Source organism: Petaurus breviceps, unplaced genomic scaffold (assembly GCF_028583685.1).
Source record: "Petaurus breviceps papuanus isolate PSGF00001 unplaced genomic scaffold, PetGlider_PUasm1.0 446, whole genome shotgun sequence".
NCBI classification, from domain to species: domain Eukaryota; kingdom Metazoa; phylum Chordata; class Mammalia; order Diprotodontia; family Petauridae; genus Petaurus; species Petaurus breviceps.
In genome coordinates this window covers 306,773-316,315 of record NW_027186338.1, presented here as the reverse complement: position 1 = coordinate 316,315, position 9,543 = coordinate 306,773, and the positions used below count along the sequence as shown (strand labels likewise).

The 9,543-nt window shown below is 43.0% G+C and overlaps 1 pseudogene; it reads left to right on the top strand.

Moving 5' to 3' along the window:
- The first annotated feature begins 9,156 nt into the window (after positions 1-9,156).
- LOC138171448 (heat shock cognate 71 kDa protein-like) overlaps positions 9,157-9,543 on the top strand; it is a 2,319-nt pseudogene continuing 1,932 nt past the window's right edge.

The window sequence follows — 9,543 nt, the reverse complement described above, 5'->3', positions numbered from 1 at the left end:
TCTCTGTGTTACACTGGTGTAATTGTGGCACCAAGAGAAAGTGAGGCTTAGCACATTAGACTGACTCCATGAGATGAACCTCTTTGAGGTCAGGACAAGAGGAGCAGCAGAGGATGAATCAATTCTTAAATCAATTAACATGTACTAAGTGCCCCATATGTGCTATGCACTGTGCTGAGCACTGGAGGTTCCAAATGAGGTTAAAGAGCCCCCGTCCTCCAGGAGCTTACAGTCAGGTGAGGGAGCCCACATGTAAGCAAAACTATACAAAGCAAGTTAAAGACCAGATAAATTGGAAACTTTGAAAAGAGGGAAGGCACAGAAGTAAGAGGAAATGGAGAAGGCTTCCTTTAGAAGATGGGATGTTAGTGACGCCTTAAAGAAGCCAGGGAGGTTGTCAGAGCAGAGGAGGGAGAGGATTCCAAGGATGGGGGACAGTCAGAGAAAATGCCCAGAGCTGAGCAATGGGGAGTCTTCTTCCTGCAACAGCCAGAAGGAAGCGGCTCTCAGTGGTGTTATTAGATATAAAAGTGTGTGGTTGGAATAAGGTGTAAGAAAACTGGGAAGGTAGGAGGGGGCTTGGTGATGATGAGCTTAGAATGCCAGAGGGAGCATTTTGTATTTGCTCCTGGAGGCAGTAGGGAGCCAGTGGACTTTGTTGAGTTGGGGGATGGTTACAGCATCAGACCTGCACTTTAGGAAAAAGTGCCTGAATGTTGGGTGGACATGGCTGAGTTGTCATCGACATAATTAGAGGGAACAGTTCCCGTTGTGCATTTTACTCTGTCCTAAACAAAGACAGCGATGTGTTGTGGTCCCATGCTTTAGTCAAACCCAGTGTGTTGTGTTCTTCCCTGGGCAGGTCATGTCTGGAATAGCTTGCTGTTTTTCCCCCAGTTCCAGGTGCCTTATTGTAACAGGAACCAGGAAAAGCTAGAGGGCAGCCAGAGAAAGAGTCAGGATGCTGTAAGGTTGGAGCCCAGGTTGGGTGAAGATCATTGGAAGGAAGCAGGGATGCTTGGCCTGCAGAATGTACATGGGGCAACAGAAGAGACTGGAGGGCAGCCTTCCAGCAGTCAAAGTTTCTCATGTGATTGAGGCCTTCAGGTTATTCTACTTGACAGCAGGGGCAGAAACTCCTGCACTGGGGAGAAGCCGAAGAGAGGCAGATTTAATTCTTGAAGAAAGGACAAGGTACCAGTGGAAGAAAACAGGACTTCCCTAAGCACCTACTATGTGCCAGAAACTCTGCTAAGTGATTTAAACAGTTATTGCCCTGGTCCCCCCTGCCTGAAGGCCGGGCATCTTACATTTGCCCCCCTTCTCCAGGGTTCTCTGGTATCCTTAAAGAGGGGTTGAGAGTGCCTAGGTTCTCTGCCATTGGCTCTAGGCCCCAGGGATGGTTTTACCTACAAGTGTAGAAGGGTCTTCTACACTCCAGTTTCATTTAGCCATTAACAGTCAGATTAATTTTTCCAAAGAAATATTTACTTCAAAGACAGAATAACAAATATATAAATAGCACATAATGCTTCATCCTCTCTCTCCCTCCTCCATGTCTACACACATACACATGCACATACACACACTATCTCAGTCTCTAGGGAGGGGAGTAGGTTCATAGTTTAGCTCAATTCCTATAGTACAGTCCCTAGGCCCAAATCCCCAGGGTCACTTGGGCTCAGGTTCCTGGAACCAAGGCATCTGAAGGTTTTCTTGCTAGGTAGGAAGTCTGCCAGATCCTACCTGGAATCCTGGATCTTTCTAAAGATCTTTAGATCTTTAGACAATCTTTAGATCTTCAACCATGAGTTGAACTCCTGGTACAGTAAAGATCTGAAAATGAGAAGGATAAATGAAATTGAAGAAGATCGATGCCCCAGGCCTGAGGGAAAAAGAAGAACAGAAGGAAAAGGAAGAGCAAAGGAAGGAAGGAATCCTCTTTCCCTTTTACCCCTTCAGCTCATGGCACCCAAGCAATGGTGAGCTGTGAGCTTCACCTTTTTATTAGCATCTGGAAAGAGCAGCAACAGGAAAGAGACCAACTGTTCAGTGTGGCCCCATTTAAAGATGCAGAATATTCCTATATGCAGGTAATTGAACACCCACTCATGCGATAGGGAAACGCAGGTAGCAGGGTTCCCCCAGGTTACATGATCTTGGCTTGTACAAAGAAAGTTCTATCCTCAAAACAGCCCTGGGAAATAAGTCTTATTCTCTCCATCTTAGAGTGGAGGAACTGGAGACAAACAGAGGATGAGTTATTTTCCCAGAGTCGCAATACTAGTCAGTGTCTTAGGTTGGATTTGAACTTGGGTCTTCCTGACTCCAGGCCCAATGTTTGATCCATTGCACCAAGAGCTGTCTCTAGGCAATGGTAGTTGTGTAAATGGATAATTGAGAAACTATTCCTGGAGGTAATTATTTTCCCCCTTTGGAAGTCTTCAAGAAGAAAGGTTACCAGATAAGAGACCCATTGTGAAAGAATAAATGATAAGACTTGGCATATCCATAAGACTTGGTTATCTTGGGTGAGTGTGAGAGGAGTTGAATATAAAGCTCAAGGTAGGGTGCTGGGTGATTGTATGGATGGAGATCAATAGGAAAGCTTGGAATCAAGGAAGAAGTGTGAGGGGAGATAACGGGTGTTTTTTTCACCCAGGAATTTCTTAGCTCAGTGAAAGTACAGGTTCGGCCATTCCATAATTTTATGGAAAATCAAATCAAATCAGGAAGTCATCAATCTCAGTATCTTCATCTGATGCCTGAAAAACTTCCCCTGAGGCAGCCCAGATAATCTGTCTCTCTCCCAGCTGTGGGGGAAAGACTTAGCTATGTCTTTTCAGCCAAAGTACTTGATTGTCCTCTACTCCAATAAAAACCAGTTTTGTTCCCTGCATGATTAAACTCAGATTTGCAGGATAATGTATTCCTGATTTTCAGATTTATTACCTTTTGGAATATTGTTTTCTGAGATCTTCTCTGATTTTTGCTGGAAGCTTCCAAGTCTTGTGTGATATTGAGTTCCTTGGGACTTGTAATGCTTCCTTTCTGGAGTTTTGGCATATTGTTTTCTTTCATATGGATGATATGAGTTTTAGGTGTGATATTCCTTGAACTTTTCCCTTATCTTGGAAATCTGTGTATAATCATGCAGGGGAACATAATGGATCTTTAATGGAATAGAGGACTATCAAGTATTTTGATGAAGAGATATAACTGAGTAGAAATTAAATAATTGAACATATGAAAATACTACATGAATTCTAATTGTAATTCTTCTTCTTCTTAAATTTGTTGGGTTTAAGAGCCTTGCTTATAATCACAGAGTCAACAGAGCTAGATTAAAACCATTTCATACGCCTAAAAGCCAGTGATTTATCTGTAGAAAACTCAGCCCATCGAGTCCTCTTTCAAAATATACTTTTCAGAAAGAGTTGCTGTCATTTGTGAACTCATTTTGACCTAATGGGAAGGAATGAATGAATACCCCAGAATCAACATAACTTCGGTGCAGCAAATAGTCCATGTTGGGAAATAAGAGATGAGGATGTTGAAGCAGGGGATGAAAAGAAGGGGAGGGAGGTCATGGTAATGCAACAAGAGAGTTTGAAATGTCTCCAGTGGGTATTTGATAGCCATGAGCACTATGATTTGACATGCAATGGAATGATATTTGAAGATGGTGCTAATATTCTCTGGGTAGGAGGCCTGGAAGGGAGAGGCCCAGACCTGGACCCATGCAGTAGACTCCTTGGGAATGCTCATTATTGTCAAAGCCATTTATTCTTTAGCATTTGTAAATTTTTTGCCAAACTGCACCATAATGACAAGTTAATCTAATCCTTAGGAGTGGTGTTTGACGATTCAGAAAGTGTCTAGAAGCAGCAAGAGAGCCCTTCTTCTGTAAATGCAATTTGATTTCCCTAGTGCACAGGGCGGTATCAAGCAAAAATAATTACGAATGCCTACCTGACCCTGAAGGTGAGCATAAGGAAAAGGCAGAAGCTATCCACAGGAGAGTGAATGGGGAAGTGAAGGCAGAATAAAGCCATGGGACCCCAGAATCTCCCAGCACTTTATGGTGTAGCTTATTTTATGGATTCAGTCATACAAAGAGCCAAAGTCATGAAGGTAGACAGAATAAATTAGTCTCTCATAAGTAGGAGTGTAGGAAATGATGAGATATGTCATTTGTAGAAAATTTCAAGCTAAAGATGCCTGATTTGCTTTCTACTCCAAGCACATCACATTTCTGGTTGGGTTGAGTCCACTTTCAGAAGAACTTTTTGAGAAACCACTGGCTACAATTTTTATGCCTTTGTATCCTAATATTCTCTGAGCCTCTGCCCATCTTCCTCAGGCCATATTTAATGGCAAGTCCACAACAAGCATTTATCAAGTGATTCCTCTGGGCCAGACACTGTGCTATGTCCTGGTGATACACATACAAGTAGGAAGCACCTGCCATCCAGAAGCTTACTTTCTAAAGGGGGGAAAACAAGATATAAAAAAAAAAACTGAAAAGGAGAGGAGAAGTGGAAGGAGGAAATGAAAGAAAAAAAATTCAGTGTTTGTAAGGCAGATTTTAGTTAATCTTTCTTAGAGGTTAGTTCCTAGCACCCACGGTTATAACAATCTCTAATTTCCAGGTGTTGGATAATATTTCCCAGGCTCATGACTTGTAAACATCTCCACCACACTTGCACAGAATAATACAATGATTAATAATATAAACATTTGTGCTTAAATTGTAAGTACCCACTGTGACTGTGCAGTGAGATAAAAATTGAGTCTAATGTTATCAAAATGCCTTCTTTGTCTGTTGCCCTATAAATCAAGTGGGCACTGGCCAGTGAGTGGGGATTTGGGGTAATGCATAGAGGAATACACATACCTGCCTCAACTGGCCCCCACTGAGGTTTGAGGGGGTTTAGGAGAGTGCACAAACTGTGTCTGTTTCCACTCATTGAGACGAAGGGGTTGTTGCCTCCCCCAGCCCATCCCTGTGAGAAGGGTGATCAGGGGATCCTGTAAGAGTTTCTGCTCTTATTATCAGGAACCCATTGAGAAGAGTAGATGAGAATAAAGGCAGCTTATATAACACTTCTGAAGCTGTCTGGCTGCCCAGAACATGAGAGAACCTGCACCAGAGTACCTGCTAGCAGCCCTCTCTCCTTTGTCTCCACCTGTCTCACATTGGGTGTAGTCACTGTTACCTGTGTATTTCCCTGTTAGAGGCTGGGGTCCTCCTGAGCCTCCAATATTACACATAGCGCTGTGTAGTATTCAGGTCACAGCCTGGAGAGGAATGAACACCTGGCAGACCTGGGTGCCCTCCTTCAATGGAGGTTCTGAGAGGAGTCATCCAATCAGAGGAAGAGGCTCCCTGGGGTAGTAGCTAATTCCAGTATGTAAATGCCAAGGCTGGAATGAGCTTTCAGAATGAGGAGGTTTCTGGGGCATGAGGAAGAAAGTATGGAGTCCAGCCTGGGGATTCCTTAAGATTCCTGAAAGTATCCTCACAAGGATTTCAGAGTCTGGTAAAAGGAACAGCTCATGGGAAAGATGTGAACCTTACTCAAAGTGGGAACAAAGAAAGAATCAGTGTGAAATTGCTGAGGTGAAAGAAGACAGTTCCAGGTCACTGCATTTCCCCCAGACCATTTTAAGCATGGGCAGAACCCCTGCCCTTGATCACAGGTACAAGGGAACAAGCCCCAGCTGGGAGAGCTAAGTAGCAAGGAGGTTTTTATTGTGGCCTGAAGCACTGTGAGAGGCCAGTGATGGTCCTGCTGACAGTAATAGACTGCAGCATCTTCAGCCTCCACTCTGCTGATTGTGAAGGTAAAATCTGTCCCAGACCCACTGCCACTGAATCGAGCAGGGACTCCAGCATGCAGGTTGGTAGAATGATAAATCAGTAGCTTTGGAACCTCCCCTGGCCTCTGCTGGTACCAATCTAATTCATTACTAACACTTAAACTGGTCTTACAGTTAATGGTGACTCTGTCTCCTGGAGACACTGACAACAAATCTGGAGACTGAGTGAGCACAACAGCCCCCCTGGAACCTGTAATAAAAAAAATAAAAGAGAGAACATCATCCATATGATTTCATTTTCCTGAATGAGCAAACAGTGGTAAATAGGTCAGCTTTTCTTCCTCTCTCATAACCTGCCATAGACACATTCTAGACATGGCCAACGAGCAGTATGGCATCAAAAAGATCTCTTACCTGAGAAGAAGAGCAAAAGACACCAGAGGAGCTGAGCCTGGGACCCCATTTTGTGCCCTAGTCTTGGGTGCTGCTGAACAGAGACCCCACCCATGGTCTGGTATTTATCTAGGTCTAAGCAACTGGACTTGTCCCTGGGGAAACATGCAAATTAGCAGGTGTGGGGAGGGGGAAGGAGAAACAGAATGATCTGGAGACTTTCTCTTTAAGCATCAGGAATACTGATAGTTCTAACTCATGGAAGAAATTATGGTCCTGTCTGTTCCCCCACAACATTGATGTCAAGCTATGGGCTCTCTCTTAACTTAGTTTTAAAATGTAATGTTATCAATGTTTTATTGCAATATCCATTAATTACATTTTAATAATATTGTCATATTACATAACATCTTTGATATAATTATATGAAAGTATATTTTAAATGGATTTACACAATTACATCTCAATCACATTTTAATGTGGTTTGAGACTGATAGCTTCTCTGCAGATCTGCCCTAAACAACCTTTTTTTATTTCTCTGGGTGCTAAGTATAGACAGCCACAGGTAGAGGAAAGGGCATTGGATATCAAATTAGAAGATATTACTTCATATCCTGATTATGTTCCTGGCTCCCTGTGTGACCTTGCAATAGTTATTACATCTGTCCGAGCCTTTTAGGAACAGAATAACAGAGTCTGAGTATTTGAAGGGACCCCAGTGGCTCTCTTGTCTCTTACACACAAGCAGAAATTCTCCCAATACTATGTCTGACAAGTGGTAATCCAACCTCTGCTGAATGACTCCAAAGGAGGGACCCCAGTACCTCATTCTACATTGGGATGATTCTATTAAGAAATGTATTTTTTGGGTTCTTGATACCAAGATACAATGCACCACTTTGCAATTTCTGTACTTTGTTCCTTCTTCTATGTTCTGGACCAAACAGAATGAACTTAATCCTTCCACATGAGATCCCTTCAGATACAGAGAAGTATCATGACATCCCCTCCAACACACAAAAAATATTTTCTCCCAATAAACACATTCAATTCCTTCAACTGATCCACATATGAAATAGACTCAAGGAGAAGCCAAGATGGTGGCATAGAAGCAGGAAGACTCCCTGCGCTCCCCCCACAACCACTGCAAATGCCTATTAAAAGTGACTCTAAAAAAACTTTAAGGCTACAGAACCCACAAAGTGACAGAGAGAAACAAACCTGCTGAAGACAGCCCAGCAGACTGGCAGGAGGGTTGATCGCAGCCCTCTGGGAGCAGAACCCAGCTCTACATGAGTCGGAGGGTTTAGCCCCAGTGGCACAACCAGCTGTGGCTAGAGGGATGTAGGGAGAGTGGATCACCAGCAGCTGTGGCAGTTTCCAGAAATATCAACCTATAAATGCCAAAGACAAAGTGAGAGGTCAGTGTGAACTTTGGGAAACAGGGGTCCAGGAGTGTGTTCCAGCCTCTGCCACCTAGAGGGAGAAGCAGCTGAGGCATGGCAGCTGCCACTGCGAGGCTGCTTCAGAGCTCCTGGCCTGCAGATTGTAGGGGGACCAAGAGACCAGTCTGAGGGGTAATTGCTCTTGCTTTAACCTCCTTGGATCTGGATTGCTGTCTAGGGTGGAGGTCCTGGAGTGCAGGACTAGCTTGCCAGAGCCAGTGGAAGCTTCTGAGAGGGCGCCCAATTAATACCTTTGGAAGCTGAGAAAACCCCAGCAATTGGGATGAAGCTTTCCTCTGTGGAAGCAGAGTTCTACTGTGGAAAAAAGCTCAAAAGTCAAATAATTGAGTGGCAAGATGAGAAAGCAAAGGAAGCACAGCAATCTGACTTTGGACTCCTTTTTGGGGGACAAAAAGGATCAAAGCATGGGACAGAAGGAAGACAAGGAAGACAACAGACCTCCTGCACCAAAAGCTTCCAAGAAAAATATGAACTGATTTCAGGCCATAGAGGACCTTAAGAAGGATTTTGAAATCCAAATAAGAGAAGTGGAGGAAAATTTGGGAAGAGAAATGAGAATGATGCAAGAAAATCATGAAAATAGAGTCAACAACCTGACTGAAGAAAATAACACCTTAAAAATAAACTAACTCAAATGGCAAAAGAGGCCCAAAAAGCCAATGAGGAGAAGAGTGCCTTAAAAAACCAAATTTGCCAGATGGACAAAGAATCTCAAAAGCTCACTGAAGAAAATAATTGCTTCAGAATTAGATTGGAGCAAATGGAAGCTAGTGACTTTATGAGAAATCAAGATACTATTAAAGAGATCCAAAAGAGTGAAAAAATAGAAGGCAATGTGAAATATCTCATTGGTAAAACCACTGAACTGAAAAATAGATCCAGGAGAGGTAATTTAAAAATTATTGGAGTACGTGAAAGCCATGATCAAAAAAAAAAAAAAGAACCTAGAAATCAGAAATTCTTCAAGAAATTCAAGAAAAATCAAGGAAAATTGCCCTAATGTTTTAGAACCAGAGGGCAAAATAGAGATTGAAAGAATCCACCAATCACCTCCCAAAAAAGATCCCCAAAAGAAAACTCCTAGGAATATTATATCCAGATTCTGGAATTCCCAGATCAAGGAGAAAATATTACAAGAAGCCAGGAAGAAACAATTCGAATATTGTGGAAACACAATCAGGATAACCCAGGATCTGGCAGCTTCTACACTGAGGGATCAAAGGGCTTGGAATATGATATTCCAGAGGTCAAAGGAGCTGGGATTAAAACCAAGAATCACCTACCCAGCAAAAGTGAGTATCATGTTTCAGGGGAAAATATTGTCATTCAACGGAATAGAGGACTTTCAAGCATTCTTGATGAAAAAAACCAGAGTTGAATAGAAAACTTGACATTCAGATACAAGAAGCAAGAGAAGCACTACTCAGTGCAGCAGCAGCCCTTCTCTCTCCACAGTGGTCAGCTACAACCCCCGACTCCCCAGCAACCATGTCGAAGGGACCCGCAGTTGGCATTGATCTTGGTACCACTTACTCCTGTGTGGGAGTCTTCTAACATGAGAAAGTGGAGATAATTGCTAATGACCAAGGAAACAGGACCACCCCAAGCTATGTCGCCTTCACTGACACAGAACGTTTAATCGGTGATGCTGCAAAGAATCAAGTTGCAATGAACCCTACCAACACAGTTTTTGATGCCAAACGTCTGATTGGTCGCAGATTTGATGATGCAGTTGTACAATCAGACATGAAGCATTGGCCTTTTACGGTGGTGAACGATGCAGGCAGGCCTAAGGTCCAAGTGGAGTACAAAGGTGTGATAGTAATGGCAATTAAAGATTCCCCTGTATTGGCTTGGTTTT